The sequence below is a fragment of the Cupressus sempervirens genome, chromosome 8 (genome assembly GCF_028749045.1).
Source record: "Cupressus sempervirens isolate cs-2001-9-10 chromosome 8, ASM2874904v1, whole genome shotgun sequence".
NCBI classification, from domain to species: Eukaryota; Viridiplantae; Streptophyta; class Pinopsida; order Cupressales; family Cupressaceae; genus Cupressus; species Cupressus sempervirens.
Genome location: NC_143125.1, coordinates 173,927,459 through 173,946,380, shown reverse-complemented (window position 1 = coordinate 173,946,380; position 18,922 = coordinate 173,927,459). Strand labels below are relative to the sequence as shown.

Here is an 18,922-nt window from a genome sequence, read left to right as displayed (position 1 = left end):
CAAATTTCTAGAACATTTTTCAATAGATACACATCAAACAAATTCAAGGCTTGTATCTATTTCCCTTTTGTTCTGCATTCAATTAGAAATGGAGAAATAGAGCAAGGCAAGGCTTTCTGTATCTATTGCTCTTCTTGTGAAGAAATGGAGCAAGGCAAGGCTTCTCCTTTGTGTATGGCTTGATCTATCTTTTAGCAAATTTCTAGAACATTTTTCAATAGATACGCATCAAAAAAATTCAAGGCTTGTATCTATTGCCCTTCTGTTCTACTTTCAATTAGAATTTTCTGTGTGCCTTGTGTTAGCTCAGGCAAACAATTCAGTTTTTGTGTTAATGATAAAGCTTCTACATGATCTATATAATTTGTTAGCACTATTACATAGGGTGAATGGTTTTTGATCATTGTTTAATTCTTTGTGTAGACCTCTGCCTATTGCACAAGCCTTTGCACCATTCAAGTTTTTCTATAACATGTGCAAAAAGTCCTCAGTGTCATTCAACAATTGAATTTGAATTTGTAAAGTAGAAGACATTTGATTATGTTTGTGCACAATCTATTTTTTGTTGCATGCTACCTCTTTTTTATTTGGCACACTTCTGCTAAGTGTATAGGTCTATGGAAGCCTCATGAATGGGTTATTAAAATCATAGTTGTGAGCTTGTATATTTTAAAGCCTATTGCTTTCTCATTGGATAGCCAAGAAGTGATTGGAAACTTGTTAACCACATACCTACTTATTTTGATATTTAAATCATCATGTGAGGATAAACCATAACTGTTTCCATAAGTAGTAGTTACTAGATTTACATAACTTGGCTTAGGTACTCACATGTTGTAGTAGCGAGTTGAAGACATCATGTAGGTCTAAAGATAATGAAGATAAGTGGATCTCTTATATATGAAATGGCAGGGGTAGACTACAATTGATGAGAGGAAGACATCATGTTGTATAGGGATACATTTAGATTCACAGTATGTTGCAGGTTCCAAAGCTACTGAAGTTATTTTTGACTTTCTATTGCTTTATTTCTTTTGCAATACTATTTTGAGGGGAGATTTGATTTGGTAAATTTTGTGAAGATAGTGCAACAGGAAGGATTATATGTTAGCCTTCAAATTGGTCCTTATGTCTGTGCCGAATGGAATTTTGGGTATAATTTTTTGTAACTGATCTATATTACATACAAGGTTCTCTTCTTTCAAACACCCAACATGGTTTATTAAATGTGGATATTAATGCTATTGATCTATTTGCAGGGGCTTTCTAGTTTGGTTAAAGTTTATCCCTAGCATCAGCTTCAGGATAGATAACAAACCTTTCAAGGTGCTTCTCTATGAAATGATGACACTTTTAAGACTCATAAATGCCTTGTATCTTTATAGGATTTTAATGCATAATATTTGATCCAGTTTCTCATATTGAATAAGTGATGAGTACTGCAGATGACAATGCAAAGTTTTACATCAAAGTTTTTGGACTTAATGAAGAGTGAAGGGCTCTTTGAGTCTCAAGGTGGACCTATTATTATGTCCTAGGTGTGTGTATTTCTTACAACGTTACCATGAATCTGTGTTAAGACAATTTTTTCAATCTTAAGGCCATTGATCTTACAAAAGATCAGTGAAACAAGAAGAGTTTTAAGTGTACATCTGTATGGAATCAATGAATACCCTGACCTACTAATTCATCCTCTTCACAAGTAGAAAATGAATACAAACCTGATGAAGTGGTGTTTGGGCCTATTGGGGCATCATACATGAATTGGGCTACACAAATGGCTATGGGATTGGGTATGGGTGTACCCTCGGTTATGTGCAAATAGGATGATGCGCCAGATCCTATGGTGAGTTCTATTTCATATGACCCATTTCTATTTTGAGGCTTTGGGACTCTAATGCCTCTATCAACTGTGATGGTCAGTTTGGAATTATCTTGTGTCCTTGCAATTACACTAAATCCATTTCATCAGTTCAGTTTCCTAGCATTTAAGTTTTTGTATTTTAATGTAATGTACACTTATCCAAACAATTGAAGAAGTGGTAAAAAATGTAATGTAAGCTTTTGGGTTTTTGAGGTGTCTACATGTTATTTTATGTTCCTATAATAATTCTGGTTGATAATTTGAGTATTCAACGCTTCAACCCTGTTGTTGAATATTTTTGACAGATTAACACTTGCAACGGTTTCTACTGTGACAATTTTGTACCTAACAAACCCTACAAACCATCAATGTGGACTGAGGCATGGAGTGGATGGTACAGATCATTCCCTCTTCTCAATGCTATTGAATTTTGAAAATTTCTTATATAGTGCTATTTGCAATAATTAGGCAATCGGTCTTCTTGATGGCTTGCAGATTCTACCTTTTTAAGAAATGATAGTAAAGTGTTTTCTTTTTTAAGTTTTAACCAGTGGGTACACTGAATGCCATTAACATTATAATTATAAGTTCACTGTCTACTATTTTTGTAGGTTTACAGAATTTGGGGGTACTACTTCTCATAGACCTATTGAAGATCTGGCCTTTGCAGTTGCTCGCTTTATTTAGAAAGGAGGATCATTTGTAAACAATTATATGGTAGAGCTCACCTTGAAAAAAAAGGGCTATCCTAGCACATGCCATTCTTGTATGGCCTCATTTTTTATATTAATTCAGTTTCTCTTCTTTGCAGTATCATGGTGGAACAAATTTTGGTCGTAATGGAGGAGGGCCTTTCATTCCAACTGGTTATGACTATGATGCACCTATTGATGAATATGGTATGTTTTGTCGGGCATGAGATAAGACATGTGCTGATATTCTTCTTTGTTAGCAGTGTCAAACTGGAACAAATAATTTATTCTGAATTACATAAAATTCTTAAAGAGCAATACATTTGTTTATCTTTATAGAAGATGAGGTTTATATCCCACTTTAAGTTCCTTGCTATCTTAGGGTCAAATTAAATCAGTTGGATCTTCAGTATTTTTAAACATGTAAATTGTTTTGAGCTTGGTATTTTTATTGTATCTCAAAAATACTATAAAGTCTTCAGGAATTAGAACATAAAACTATTGCTCTTTTTCTTTTTTTGCAAGGCTTCTCAAGAAACCAAAATGGGGACATCTTAAGGAATTAAACAAGGCTATAAAGCTTTCTGAGGCTGCTTTAGTTAGTGGTGATCCTCAAGTTAACTCTCTTGGCACTTATTAGCAAGTAAGTTGAGCATGTTGACTCGTTTTCTACTTTATAGACTATTTTTAGATTAAACTTTAAAGTCTCATTTGAAAAAGGGGAAAAAAAAATTAAGAAGTTGATAATGCTATTATAAACACAATGAGCTGACAACATTGTCTTTTTAGTCTTATGTGTATTCTACAGGGCGTGGAAGTTGTGCTGCTTTCCTTGCAAATTTTGATGCAAACTTTGATGCAGCAGTCTTTTTTAACAATTGGCACTATCACATCCCTTCTTGGTTTGTTAGCGTTCTCCCTGACTATAGAAACTTAGTGTTCAATACTACCAAGGTGATAGTTAATTTCAATAAAATGCCAATGTGCTTACAAATTAAGACTATCTACGCCCTTTATTTTTGAACTGCTATCTACATGTTCTTATTTGATCAAGTCCTAACAAGATGAGGGTTTCATTGTTAAGTATGAATATTTTGGAATGATCCTTGCTACACTTATTGTTGTTTAATATTGATACTTATCTGAAAGGAGCAATGTGCAGGATTTCTTTGTACTTTTTTGTTTATTGATTCATGTCATGCTTCTTTGTTAAACTGGAACCTCTCTCAATAATATAATAAGTGCAGGGGTGCCAGTATCTTGTTTAAAAGAAATGTTCACACTTGCCTATGAAACTTTTGTTATTGTCTAATCTCAATGCTTATCTAAAAGGAGCAATGTGGAAGGATTTTTTGCATTTTTTCATCTTCACAATGAAAATTTATTTAGTAAAATATGCTCTCTTCTAGAGTGCATTATATTTCTTCTATACATGGATAGAATGTATTTGAATTACTTCAGTTGCATATGAGTTGCAAAATTTATAGCACTAATAAATTCACATGCTCTATGAAAGGTTGTTGTCCAAACAACTCAAATGAAAATGACACCCATTAAGGGATTTGCTTGGGAAGCATTCCAAGAATATGTTACCTCTAATGCGGATAGCTCTCTCACTACAATAGGTTTTCTGGAGCAGATAAACACTACAAGAGATAATACCAACTACTTGTGGTACACTACGAGGTGAGATATACCTTTTCCAACATCCCTGAATTCAGAGTGTGTTTTCTAATTTAGTGTTGTTGAGTCAAACAATCAGAGTGGACTAATAATTGCTAGTTTGGTGTGTGTTTTTGTTTTTGGTTTTTGGATGTTGAGACATAGAAATTGAGAATTGGGAGGACTTTTCATGTTGGATTTATGCTTTTGACAGGCTCTCAATTTGGAAGTAAGGAAAACCCTAAAGTGAGATATCCATCCGGTGTGAAGCTTAGGGTTGGAACAAACATAATTGCACTCTTGAGTATGACAGTTGGTTTACAGGTTTGTTTCAAACCACATATGTGCAGTTGCTTCTATATTTTTGTCTTATTTGGCAGATGCAGAAGTGAAAATAGTAGGTGTAGCAATGCCAGTATCTTGTTTTATGTCTAATTTAATGTATAAGAATTTAGTCACTAGTTGTTTATGTGAAATGAAATAAGATATAATATTACTAGTTGTCACTATAATAGTATAATGCTTTTCCACATTAGATACTAATTCTTGATTTATTTGTTTATGTTACAGAATATTGGACCCCATTTTGAATCTTAGAATATAGGGATTCTTGGTCCACTTTCCCTCAGTGGCTTTAAGGAGGGAACACGAGACTTGTCAATACAAAAGTGGTCTTACTAGGTATGAACCATGTTAATGTAAATTTGTTATTTTGTTTTCTTAAATAGGATACTATAATTTGGAGTAGAAAATAATAGTTTATATACATTTAAATTTTTAATTATTGATTAAATTATTTAGATATGATACATGTTTTCGAGAGCACAAATGGATAAGTAATAAAACATGGTTGAAGTCATCAATTTTGGATCAAATATGTCATTTTGTGTCATCTTGATAAGCTAGTGATATTTGTACTTTGCTTAATATATCACAATTTGAACTGAAATTGATTATTTTTCTTTCCAAAAATCCCAACAGCACCATATTTTTTCTATATATGTCTTCGCAAATTATAATAACATGATGACTCTACACATTTTACCTGTGACCAATGGACCTAGGTGTCTTTTAATTTTTTTCTCTTCAGATTCTAGAACAACTTAAGTTTCTTCCTTAACATTCAAGAATATTAACATTAGTTTTTGACATAAAGGATGTTTTTTGGAGTTCAAATGTAAAAGGGTAAATGGTATTGAATGGATTATAAATGTGTGGTATAGATTTTTGGGAGAAATGCCTATTTGGAATCTTGTGATTTATTATGATTGATAATATAGCTCCAGCTCATTTTGTAATATTTTTCTATGTATATGCATATCTAATTTTTTGTGCATGTAGGTTGGTTTGAAAGGTGAATCAATGGATCTCCATACAATAGATGGGCATTCCTCTGTTGAATGGATGAAAGGAGTAGTTGTCCCTCAGAGACAACCACTAACATGGTACAAGGTATGCTCCTGATGTTAAATGTTAAATCTATGATTATGTCAGCAACCAGGGGAACCATTAAAAGGTTTGCATAGTTAAAATTTGTGTACTTTGTTTAACATTTTTCATTAAAATTTAAATTATTACTATACATGCAACATTTGATACACCAGCTAGTAGAGATCTAGTAGGATTGGATTTGAGCACAATGGGTAAAGGTCAAGCATGGGTAAATGGTCAAAATATTGGATGGTACTGGCCTTCTTATCATGTCAATGGTGTTTGCTCAGATGGATGCAACTATCAAGGAACTTTTCATCCAAAGAAATGTGCTGAAAATTGTGGCTAGCTATCTCAATGCTGGTGAGATTTCTTATATTTTTTGCGTTCAACTTTCTACTTGATGCTAGTTTATGGATGATGTTGCAACTTTTGTGGTAAAATTTGAATTTAAGAGCTTTAAAAACAAAGAAAGAGCCACTAAGAGGAATATGTAGTTGATAGAAAATAATATTTGTTTTTCAAGTTCTATTAGCCATCCAATTCATTTGTCGCCAAACCCTTGGTTCTAGGCTCACTAAACTAGGGCCTGTTTAATGAGACCTCTAACAACATCACCAAAACAAAAGGACTTCACCAAAACTTCATAAATGTCCTCCCCATACATATTCCTTCACCAAATATAATTATCCTTGAAGGAAAGCTCATTCATGTTGACTGGTGCTCACACAGGCTCTTTCACAATCAATAAATAAACACTCAAGACTGCTTCTCCACCAAGATTCTCTATTCTCCTGTAGAAAAAAAATAATATACAAGTATCTACAATGTTGTGGAAATCTTCCACCAATCACATAGATCACAGAGGGTGTAAGAGTTGCTACGTTGTAGAAAACTTCAAATCTAAACCCGACTGTGCTCTGCCAATCACTATCTTACAAAAACTAGCCTGATTATTTGAACCTAAAAACTATGAAATAAGGAAGCAAATGCATGAAAAGAATAGGAAACAACTTCCTTAAGACTCCTACATCATGATCAATCGAGAGCCAAACTCAACTATCATTTCAGAGGTATTGGTTATGACTGTATCGAAATAGTGGCTAGTTAATAGACAAAAAACTTGTTTTTATTGCTTCTAGAGTCTATTACATGTCTTATTATTCCAAACACCAACTCTCCATTTCCTTTAAAACTTTACCACCTTCCACTAAATAGCCAAACAAAGCCAATACCCATTGTTGTCTAACCGTAATAGTTACAGTCAGTTATAAACTAAAATTTGTTGTCTAAGTTGACACAAAGTGTCAACTTTGACAACCTACAATCATATATGCTTTTAATAAATTTCACTAACCTTTTCAAAGGTTTTATAACTTCACTAACCCTTCCAAAGACACCTAAACCCCTTACAAGTCTTACTAGACCTAAATTGCCAACATGGCAAAGTACAACTTTTGAGCACTTTTAGTGCTTTTACAATATTTAATGGATTTTAGAGACCATATTACATTGGTCCTATACCATATAGGTCTTTAAATCCCATAACTAGGCTAGGATCCACAAAATGACCCTTAATAACCCCTTAGGTGCATTTTAATCTTTCAATACCATTTACCTCTATTACATTGCCTTTATAGTTTTAGGCTTCATTACATCAAAACATCAAATACAAAGATGGATCATAGATCTGATTACATTTAACTCTTAATCTTTCAAGCTAACTTTGATCTTCATGAGTCTAAATGACTCTCCTCTCATGATCTTGCCCGGGTGCCCTGCACCATGCATGGTGGTTGCTGGAGTCCATTGAGAACATATTCTAAGAATCTCTTCTTCCTCCGAACAACCCATGGACATGCCCAGGTGACCATGCATCAAAATGAGATCTCCTTCATCTTTACTAAAATCAATCTCTTATGGTATCCACTGTGAGTGGAGCTACAACATTTACCTTCAGTGTGAGGACTTGTTTTGTGGTTAGAGTGTAGTTTTTTGCCATCTCTAAAACTAACTCTATCCACTAATGTATAGTAGGGAAGACCACTGCTTGTACGATGCCACTCATAATGGTCATCTTGATCACCTTGGATTGGTTGACTCCATACATTCTATCCCTTATAAAATTTCATGTCAAATGGCCCAAGATTGGTATCTCCAATTTTCTCCCATGTAGAGGTGAAGTTGGATTGATGTGTCATTTCTTGTGTATCAGCTTTCAACTGTGCCAACCTTCGTGCCTCAACACTTTCAACATTTCTAACTCCCTTTCCTATAGTTTCTTTCTCATTTCTTTCTTTCTCTCTTAAGGTCTATTTTTTTGAGTTTGGGCCTCATTAGGCCTATTTTCTTGAGCAAGGGGCCAGATCTAAGGCCCTGGGTCTACACGTTAGACAATTTAGGGCCTAATGCATTTCTTTCTAGTCCAATTTACAAACTCTAGCTCACACATTTCATGGTAAGGCCTAATGCATTCAGATCTAGGCCCAATTAGAGGCCCACACATTTAGATATTGGGCCAATCATTGAACAATGGGCCACACATTTGGTTATCATGCCCTTGCATTTGAAATTGGAACTGTATGTTTGATTAGAGGGAAGATTTATGCCATGCCTCATCTAAATTAAGGCTTGATTTAGGTCCATATGGTTGATAGAAGCAGCTATAAGTTTAATGCAAACTCAGATTTAGGGCAAACTCAAATTTAGGGCCATGGGTCCCAATTAAAGCACTCATTCAACTAGGATCTGAATTGCTTGAAATTTAATTGAATTAGGGTTTGATTTATCCCTCCAAGGATGCAAGTTAGTTTACTGATGGCCTCTCTTATCAAAATGCAGCAACTGACAAAAAAAGTTGAGGGGATTAGTTCTAAGGAGGATGAGAGCTCAGAAGAAAGTGACGAGGAGCCAAAGGCCAAGAAAGGCATTAAGGTAAAAGAGCATTCCTTCCTTTACCTATGATCATTTACATCTATGTTAATTTCTAAAGACACATGCATGTATGTATACATACATTCATTTGTGCACTTATATAAAAGGTGTTTTATAAAATGGAATTCAGAAAGGTAAATTTGGAGTTCAGAATATTTTGTAGACAAAATATTGCGTCAAAGTCCAAACTGAAAAGTTCATGGTATCTTCTCTTTCTAAATCAATTTTTTTAGCATTTTGGTATCAAATAGAACTTTGATTTTTTTCAAAATATTGGAGTGAAGTGCACAAATATAGATATTGGAAGCAACTCATAAAAAATATAACCAAAATTATCTCCCATAGAGCACAAGTTCAAATAATAGTAGAGAGACCAGTAAGACCAGGTCCTAGAGAGCTTAAAAAAGATTGACTACACATATCTGGCAGATTTACACAAAATAGTAAGAAACTATGAACCAAGATACAACATAGAAGAACAACAGAAGTAGTAACTACAAGAATTATTCCCCCTTCTATTTTTCATTGCCTTCTTATTAATAGGTTTGAGTAACTTTAGCATTTCTCCAAAAATTTGGTTTTGAACTCTCTACACTTCCTAACCCACCTCTCAGGATAGGTACTAACTGCTAACAATATCATCTAGACATAGAGTAGATGCATCATCCATGTTTCCATTATTGGAGGAGTTGTCTACTAAAGTCTACTGAAACTTAGTTGCATCCAAAATACTCACGTCACAAGGAGCCTTCTTGTTTTTCTCTTAAACAAACTACATCCACATATGCTAGAGTAAAACTATTGGAAGTGCTTTTATCTTCAAAATCTACTTCATGCATTGGCCATCCATCCGATTCATGGCTTATGTTCTAAGAATCAACTCCTCAACAATGCCCCACACTTTAGGAATGAGATTTGGAATGGAAGGGTCCCACTTTAACAAACTTCTTCGCATCTTCATGGCATCTTTTTACCTGAAAAGACATAATGGAGATGATAACTTCTCTGGAGAAGTCACCCAGTAATATTTTTTGTCCTATAGCACATATTTAATCCTTTCCATTCAAATAAACAATAAGATTTCAGTGGAGAGAATTAACTGTAGTTTGGGCAAAAACAAGTTTATCATCATAATTAATAGATCCTCTAAACATGTTTCATTACATTCTCTAAACTTTTTTAGATGTTACAAAATGGTTTTGAAAAAGTAGTCACATTTCATTATGTTCTACAAACATTTTTTTGGAAGCTGAAAGAATTATTTGGGATGATAAATTTTGAATGCAGATGGTGGACTAAGGATACTATAGCTATGGTCACAAGGGCAAACAAAGGAATAGGTTTTGAAATTATACATTAGTTGGTAGAAAATGTTTTGACAGTTGTTCTCACTTCAAGAGATCTCAGCAGAGGATTGAGAGCCACCAAAACCCTTCATGATGAGGGTCTCAACAACGGTGTATTCCGTGAACTGGATATAGAGAGCTTGCAAAGTATTTTAGAATTTTCAATATGGCTCAAGGATAATTATGGTGGTCTAGACATCTTGGTATTATTCTGCCTTAAATAACTCTCATTATCTTCTCTATTGAGTCATCTAGAACCTCAAATTACACCAAACTTGTGTTTCTACTTTTCAGCAGACAATATGCCCACTTCATTTAGGAATATAGAACTTTTAGTTGACCTTCTCAAATTATTTATTGTAGGTGAACAATGCCAACATCTTCGGTACCACTATTGATAAGGAAGCTACAATTCAAGCTGGATCAGTTTCAAAAATGCAACATGATGGTAATTTTTAACTTTGTAAGAATACATTTTCTTTTATCTGAAATCTATACTCAGTGGGTAAGGTGAGGTAAAGTTATAATATGTAATTTTCTTTTGCATAAGTTGTCTTCCACCTTGAAATCAAATATCTAGTAGGATTTGATGAAATCAATATCTACAACTTAATATTATCTCCTCTTTAGTTCTATTAATACAAATAACTCTCCATGCTGGAATCAATACTTAATAGATTTGATATATTACAGTAGCCTCCATTAACATGAACTGGTAACCTAATATATTGTCTTCTTAAACTTTGTAATATTATGTCTTTTGTAGGCAAGGTTTTAGTTGACGGGCAAGTGGCAGGCAAGGCTGGGATGTCTATTTCAGAGAAGGCTTCCATTGATATCATTGTTGAACTTCCAAAATACATATGTAGGTGATTATCCTTAATACTCTTGAATTTAGTAGTAGCTGACAACATATTGTCATTGTACATGCCATGGGATTTTCGCTTCACATCAGACACCCTTGTAACAAGAAAACCATTGGCAGTGCAGGATACAAGTTGGAGGGAGCACTCGAGCAATTAAATATTGATGTTGTTGGAAAAGTTGCATTAGACTCTGGTGTTTCCATAGGTGGCTTCATAGATTTCTTGCTTCAGCATGGCACATCTTTTGTTTATGGAGTTGATGTAGGCTATGGGCAGTTGAATTAAAGCATCAGTTTGACAAAATACATGCACATTTCTACAATAAATATATTCAGTTTCATTTTCCCTTTTTTATTAGGAAGTCACATCAAATTTATACAACTGTTGGATAATGTGATGTCTTACAAGTTAGCATCATATGTTTTATGATTACTTTGTTATTATTTTTATATTTGGATTGTCCTAAGACTCATGTAGCTACAAGGATACAGTTTTAAGATATAAATTGGAAAACCTTGTGGAAGAGATGCATGTCTTCAACTTTGCCTTATTGATTAAAATTCTGTATGTACATTACTTGAAAAGCTTAGTGAACTTCTAAATTATGGTTCTTGTCAGAATCCAAAGAGTTTCCACATGTGACCTCCTTGGATGTTTAAATGGATAGTAGGATTAGGAAGGATTAGTTACAATAGTAAAAAGAAAAGCTGGAAATTATTAATATTGGTACCCCAAATTTGTGCAGTCATAACTCATAGTCCATTGGGTGAAAATTGAATTTATTTGGTATTAAAAAAAGTTAAAATAAAGAATTGTATTGGGTGAAAATTGAATTTGTTTGGTATTAAAAAAAGTTAAAATAAAGAATTGTATTGTGTGAAAATTGAATTCATTGGATATTACAAAGATCTAAAACACAATTTTTAACTATATATATAATTTTTTTTATTTTTAAATTTTTTTTTTTACCATAATTGGTTGAAATTTCAACCAACAATGGATGCAAATGAGCAAATAAGATTTTAGGTTGGGCTAAGAAAATCGACGAACCTCTTGTCAGTAAGTCGACCTTTTTAAAGTCAAAATTTTGATGAAAAATTACTTTGATGAAAAATCAACAAAAAAGACTGATGATAGTTTTTGTCATGTATTCGACCTTTTCTCGTCAAAATTTAGGACTAAATTTACTAGTGAGTAGTGCTATAGAATAGGGGTGCCACCGGGAGGGCGATGTGCTGGCCAAGCGACAGTGGTGACGGAGTAGTAGCCACATAGTGGCTACCCTGTGACTACGCTACCAATGACGGTGGCTCCTAGGTGGCGCATGGGCGGGTCCACCTTTTTTTGGATGCTTAGTTGTCAACCTTATCTTCTACCACTTTCTAGCTTGTTCTACAAGCTTCCATGAGGGCTTTATATTTAGGCTCTCTCATTGTATTTTCTCATCTCATTTTCATTGTAAATAGATTTTCATTATTTTGAAATATGTTCTCCTCAAGTCCATTTAGGGTTTTTCCAAGCTCCACCTCTTCCTTCTTGGTTTCCCTTCAACAGATTATTTACATAGAGGTGATCTTGGTGAGCTATGGAGTTGGATTTCATTGACTCCTACATGGTATCAGAGACTTCCTACTAATACTTGGTTGAAATTTTTTCGAAGCCGTGATTTAGAGACAAATCCTAGTTTGTTTGTGCATTTTTCTTCAATCTAGGGGAAGAGAATCTTTTTAATGCACTTTAGGCACAAATGAATGCTTCCATTAGATCTAAAAGGCCATTTATAGTTAGGATCATGTAAAATATTTCAATTTTGGAGACACAGCTCGGGGAGGCAAAAAAATTTGCTTGCAGTGTCTGTGGTATGGCCGTATGGATGAACAATTACAAAAAAATTAAAAAAATAATTAGGCACATCGCTGGGTAGCCACCACCACACCATCTAGTGGCCACAACTACATAGCCCACACTTGGCTCATAGGCCACTACAGTCGGCCGCACTACCATAGGGTAGCTCGTACCTGATCGCCACTGAAAGGACACTCACCCACCACCTCCACAAATAGTGCCTCCCATTCTTGCTACCTCTGATGGCATTTGTAGCTCCTTTACCCCCCATCTGTACATCTAGCACAATCTGCATACATGGATGCCTTTTCACACTTGGCATGTTGTGGTGGTGACATGTGGCACGGGTGCCACCTTGGCACTTTGCCATGTTGCATCCACATGGCACTACTATGTAGCATGCCACATCGCACTTTTTTTGCTATGATGGTTGGGAAGCTATCAAATTTATAATAGTCTTTTGCTGCCATCAACACTACATCATTAGACTCTTTGTGAGGCCTCGCCTTGACCCTTCGTAGCCTTAGTTGTTACTTTATCATTTTGATACTCACGACTCGAGATGTTGAGACATTATCTGATGCTTAGAACATATTATATTATTTCATGTTGTGTGATGTTATTTTCAGATATTTAATGTTTTTCATTTAAGGTTTTAGGTATATGAATGTTGATGAATTAAGTAAAATGTAGGATTAACACATTGATTTTGGAATCTTTATGGTTAAGGATATAAGTAGGATGAAAGAAACCCTGATTGATGTATGTTTCAATTTATGTGAATTTATGATACGTATACATACATATGTACATGTGATTTTCGAGACTACTGATGTGTGCAATGAGTGTGCTGATATTTTAGCCAAGGCAATCGACGGAGGAACAAAACTTATCTCTATGTGTTAATTTTGGAAACCTTGTTCTTCGTAATTCAAGTATTGTATTGAGAGATGTATGTATGTATCTTTTTGTGTTCAGTGAATGTTAGTGTTCGTAACTATGTTCTTTTAGTGTCGCTTGACACTCATAAATTGGTTATGTTCTTTAGTATGTTGATTAGGGTTAGTTGTGTAACCTTTTGACCCAAGTTGGTTTAAGTTAGTGTTAGTTTGCTAATTGGGTTCTTAATCGAGGTTAGTCATCCCTTAATTTAGATTAGTGCTTAATCTGCAATGTTAGAGTAGTTAGATGGTCCTATTTTATTCTTAGATTTTTTTTGGCTCTAAACCTTTTTCCTAAGGCTTAAAACATAAAATTATTATACCCAAAGGGTATGGGTATGGGTTAGGGGTCTTTTCCAACCCCTAAGCCCCTTTTTTTGACTTTTGAGGCCACTCAAAAAGTCTCATTTTGCCTTTGTGCAAAGATTGAATATGACCATCATGAGTTACCCCACCTCCACTTAGTGTTTAACCATAGTGTGGGTTGAGTTAGGAGTTTCTAGAATTGTAAGTGGGTGGGTGAAGTTATTGATCCTTTTGGGTGGTTGAGTTTGAGGCTTATTAAGAGGCCCTTCTTGGACTAGTTGAGGTTGTTACCCAATCTCTACATTTAGAAAGGAGTTTTGAAGATTGAAGCAACAAAAGGAAAACTCTACTCAAACTTGTTCCTTGACATTACCTCTTGTGAAGGTAGGAAATTCTCATCTCCCTTGTTCAGTTTCCATGTTTGTTTCATGCTTATGCTACCTTGTTGTTGTTTCAATGTTTGTATGTTTGTGGGTATGTTGGGAAGCTTTGAAAACCATGTTATTTTTGGATGATTTCCTTTCATGTTTATGTTTGCAATTTTGAGATTTTTCTTGCATGGGTGTTTTGGTATTACTTACCCTTAGAGAGGGGAAAAGTGACCAATTTTGGGAAAGGTCTGTTTAGTCAGACTCCAACCAGTGTAGAGTCTCTTCTCAGGATGAGAAGAGGGAGAAAGGGTAGGGTGTTATGGGCCACTACCTGTCAGCACTAACCTTGTATGATTATGGTATGTCGAAATGGAAGAACGGAAGTTCTTGGTATATAGCCCCGATTGGGCATCTGTTTGGTGTTGTGCTTGACTTCTCCTAGTTGGAAGAATCCACCTTTCCCTAGTTTTGATTCATTGTGAATCCCTTTGTGAAAACCTTGTATGAATATGCATGTTAAATTGTTTCTTGGACATACTTGTTGTCACCTGATCAGATTCTGTTCCATCCATGGTTCTAGAAATGTGTTGCAGAAAATGTTATGAATCCCTTGATGAGGGTCACAAAGAAAATTCAATTATATTGTTGAATTTTGGGATTGATATCCTATTTAAATTGGTATTTCAAACTTTGTTAGGTTGGCAACGAAGCCGAGTTTTCTTCCTGATTCTTTCTCGGCTGAGCCCTTGAATCAGGTTTGCCAATAAAGTTGGTGTTTGAGTTAAATTTTTTATCTTGTGATTTAATCGTAATTTCAAATTAGATGGATGCACATCAGGAATAAGAGGATTTGATGATGGTTTAATTGAGCAAATTTTCAAGTTCCTTATATGTTCCTTATATTTTCAAAATGATAATTATGTTAAGGAAATAAAATAACGTCTATGGTTGATATATTACAATTCAAGTTGTATAGGAGATCATATTAAATATGGTGTTATTATGCTTCAAACTATTGTATCCATGTTTTAATTCTATTCAAAAATATAGACAAATATATATATATATATATATATATATATATTGCTTGTAATTCTATACTTAGATAAATTTTCAAAAAAAAAAGTTTTAAGAGAGTAAAACTCTCTGCCCTTTGTATGAGAGATTCAAATTAATTCTTTTGGTAACAGAGAATAAAAAGATTCTCTAAAAGGATCCTTTTTGCTTATTGAAAAATTAGATTTAAAATTAAAATCAATAATAAAATAAACATCAAGTAAATAAAAATATCCTAAATATCCTAACTCTTACCTATAAAACTTTTTATGGTAAATGCTCCACCTTTTTCCCTTGGGCGTCACCTTTGTATTGCATTAAAAAAAAAAGTTTTTTTGAATTAAGTTGTTTGGCAAGTCAATGGTGTTGATGGGAGGGTGATGTCACCTTGTCACGCATGTCCCATCCCCCCCTTTGTTTTGAGCGCTCACCTTTATGTTTTTTTTGGACTTTAACAAACTTGGCAAATTTTATTTGAACTTGTCATCATTTTTTGGGTCACCCACCTGTCCTTAGGTCTACGTGCTCAGTGTTGGGCAGAGCGCTATCCCAAGGATAGTGCTTGGGAAGCGCTGCCCAAGGGGTGGTTGTAGGGTGGAGTGTAGGGGATGTAGGGTCTTAGGAGTGTAGGGGTTAGCTTAGGTTAGTTTAGGTGATTGTTAGTAATGATTTGTTAGTATTCTTTTTGTTATAGTTAGTTAGTGTCAATGTAATTTAAATTAGTTTATGTTAATGTTACTATTCTTTTATTATTAGTAATTGTTAGTAGATTTGTTATTAAAAGATAGTTAGTTAATTCATATCAAATGTGAGGAGTGTTAAATTAGTTTTAGGTTAATAAGAGTTAGTTTGATGTTTTTTTTTAGATCAGTATTAGTTGAGGTTAGTTTAATATTATGTTGTTAAATTGTAGTTAGTATGTTTTTAAATAAGTTAATGATAGATGTTAGTTTAGATTAAGTTAGTTAGTTGTTTTATTTTATGTATTTAAAATTGTGTCATATTAAATGTTTTAGATAGTAGTTAGTTTTAATATAGTTTTGTAATGATAATGTAGTTAGTTTTATATTAAGTTATTTTAGCTTGCTTTTAATATTATTTAGTTTAATTTAAAGGGTAGTTAGATAGTTTTATGTTTTAGTTAGTTAGTCTTAATTTTATTTAAGTTTTAAAGTTAAGGTTTATTTAAAATTTAGTCACTTATTCTACTTATGACTAGATCAAATTTAGATTTAGTTAGTTGTTAATTGATTTTTAGTAGGATTTTGTTAGTTAATTATTGTGTTAAAGTAGTCAAAATATTTAAATTTAATAAATTTTATATATATATATATATATGTGTTTTAATTCTAGTTAATTGTTTTTCTTAGTGACTTTTCAATATCGATTAAATTGTAAATTGATAATTGTCTATGAGATTTGTAATTGAACTTGATCTAGTTGAACTTGATCAAAATTTCTTTCTTATAATGTTAACTTTATATGAGATAAAAGATGCTATGTAATAAATGTTAAATCTATCTTAATTATATTGTTATAGAGGAAATTAAAATTTGTTGTGTTAAGATTAGTTGAAATGAAATAAAGGTCGATATTAGGTTAATGATTCATTCCTTCTCAAGATATGTAATTTATGATGTAATAAAGAGAGTCCTTTCGTGAAATGTAATTTAACCTTATCGAACTTTGAGCACTCTTATAATTAAACTTTAAAAAAAAAAAAAAAGTTTGTGTTTTTGCTCTCGTAGTTTGGGCATGACACTCTTGTACCTCTCAAGGGTCCTTTTTGACCTACAATCAATTTTTTGGCCATATCTTAATTATATGGACATATTTTTTCAATCTAAAAGAAGTACCAGAAAGCTAGTTCTGAGATGGAGACATTGGTGTAGGTATTTTAAGGTTTTGATTTAGTTTAGTTACTCATTTTTGTAGTTGAAGTCCAAAGTTCTATTTTTGACTCTAGCATGCATATCTTTTGCATCCCATGTCAATTTTTTGAAAACATTATATTTTTGGAAAGTTGGTTTCTTATCTTTTCAAAAATGTGGTCTTTTTCCTTAGATTCTAGCCCATGCTCTTTCTATCATGTTTTTGGCATTTTTCCTCTATGGTGGATATCTTGGGTGTTTCAGGTCTGAGGATCACTTTCCTAGTGTGGATTCTTTTGTTTTGGGTTGTACTATCTTTTGTGTCACCTTTTTTCCTTTTCTAATAATTTGTAGACATCATTTATAAGAACTTTTATGTAAATGCATTGAGATAAAGTGTCACTCTTGCATTTTGGGTTCATGAATGTTGTTTGGAGACAATTGTACTTGCACTCTTTTTATAAAGCACCATGGGGGGGATAATTTTTTTTTTAGGCCTTCTTCCTTTTGTTTTCCCATTTTGCATTGGTCTGTCCATGTCTTTATAGGTGTTTCTACCTCTTCCTCTCTCGTCGTTCTTGGTTCTGTCTATAGAGGATTTTGGCCCACCTTCTTAGTTGCCTGTCATCTCACTCCATCTGCATTAATGGGGGGTTATGCTATTGTTCTAATGCATCCTTGGTTCAATGGTTTGATAGTGTGAGCTATGTATTCAGTGGTTGATCCTATATATGAGGTGATTGTAGTTGCTAGCTACCTATGCATTTTTGTGAGATGGATCATCTACCATATAGACGTGCTCATTTTGTGCCTTCTTCTTCCATGGAGGTTCTTCAGATTAGCAGTTTCTTTTGATGGCAGAATTTGTGGTTTCTTTATTCTTTAGTGATGCTCTTCATGATCACTCTTTGTTCCTATTTTAGGGGACATTACCCTAGTTGGAGGCTTTTTTAGTTCTTCGCTAGGTTACCTCTTTTTGGGGGAGGATTTTTTCCACGTGGTTTTCTCTCTTTCCCTGTTTTTAGAGGTTGCATCTCTTTGAATTGTACATCGATACCTAACATGGCCTCATTGTTGGGACCTATTTTGCATTTTCATCTTAGTTTTGTGAGCTTAAGGCATTCTCCTAAGTTAGGCATTCCCTGAAGTTGCACTTAAGGGGGGGTGTTAGAGTAAATAATTATTTATTTATTCTATTTACTTAAGCTTGCTTAGGTTAATGCATTTATTTAATCTTTAGCATAAAATTGTTGTAGTGATGAGTTGTTGACAATATAGGAGTTTGTTCCCTTCTAGCATGTTCCACCTTTTTGTGGATGCTTAGTTGTTAACCTTATCTTCTACCACTTTTTAGCTTGTTCTACAAGCTTCCATGAGGCCTTTATATTCGAGTTCTCTCATTGTACTTTATCATCTCATTTTCATTGTAAATACATTTTCATTGTTTTGCAATATATTCTCTCTCAAGTATGTTTAGGGTTTTTCCAAGCTCCACCTCTTCCTTCTTGGTTCCCTTCAATAGGTTATTTGCATGGAGGTGATCTTGGTGAGCTATGAAGTTGGATTTCATCAACTCCTACACAACATGATTCTAACATAAGGGAAAAGCCTGATGAAGTTGTTTTACATTGTGGATATGTTGTAGAACTTTGTGTCCCTCCTTCATAGAAAAATTTCCCCCATTGGCAGAAAACCAAACAAGCCAATTTGGCTTATTTGACAAAAAATAATTTTATG

At 33.9% G+C, this 18,922-nt stretch overlaps 1 pseudogene; it reads left to right on the top strand.

Moving 5' to 3' along the window:
• Positions 1 to 1,043: 1,043 nt before the first annotated feature.
• Positions 1,044 to 5,998, top strand: LOC149542111 (beta-galactosidase-like; annotated as a pseudogene).
• The last annotated feature ends 12,924 nt before the right edge of the window (positions 5,999 to 18,922 follow it).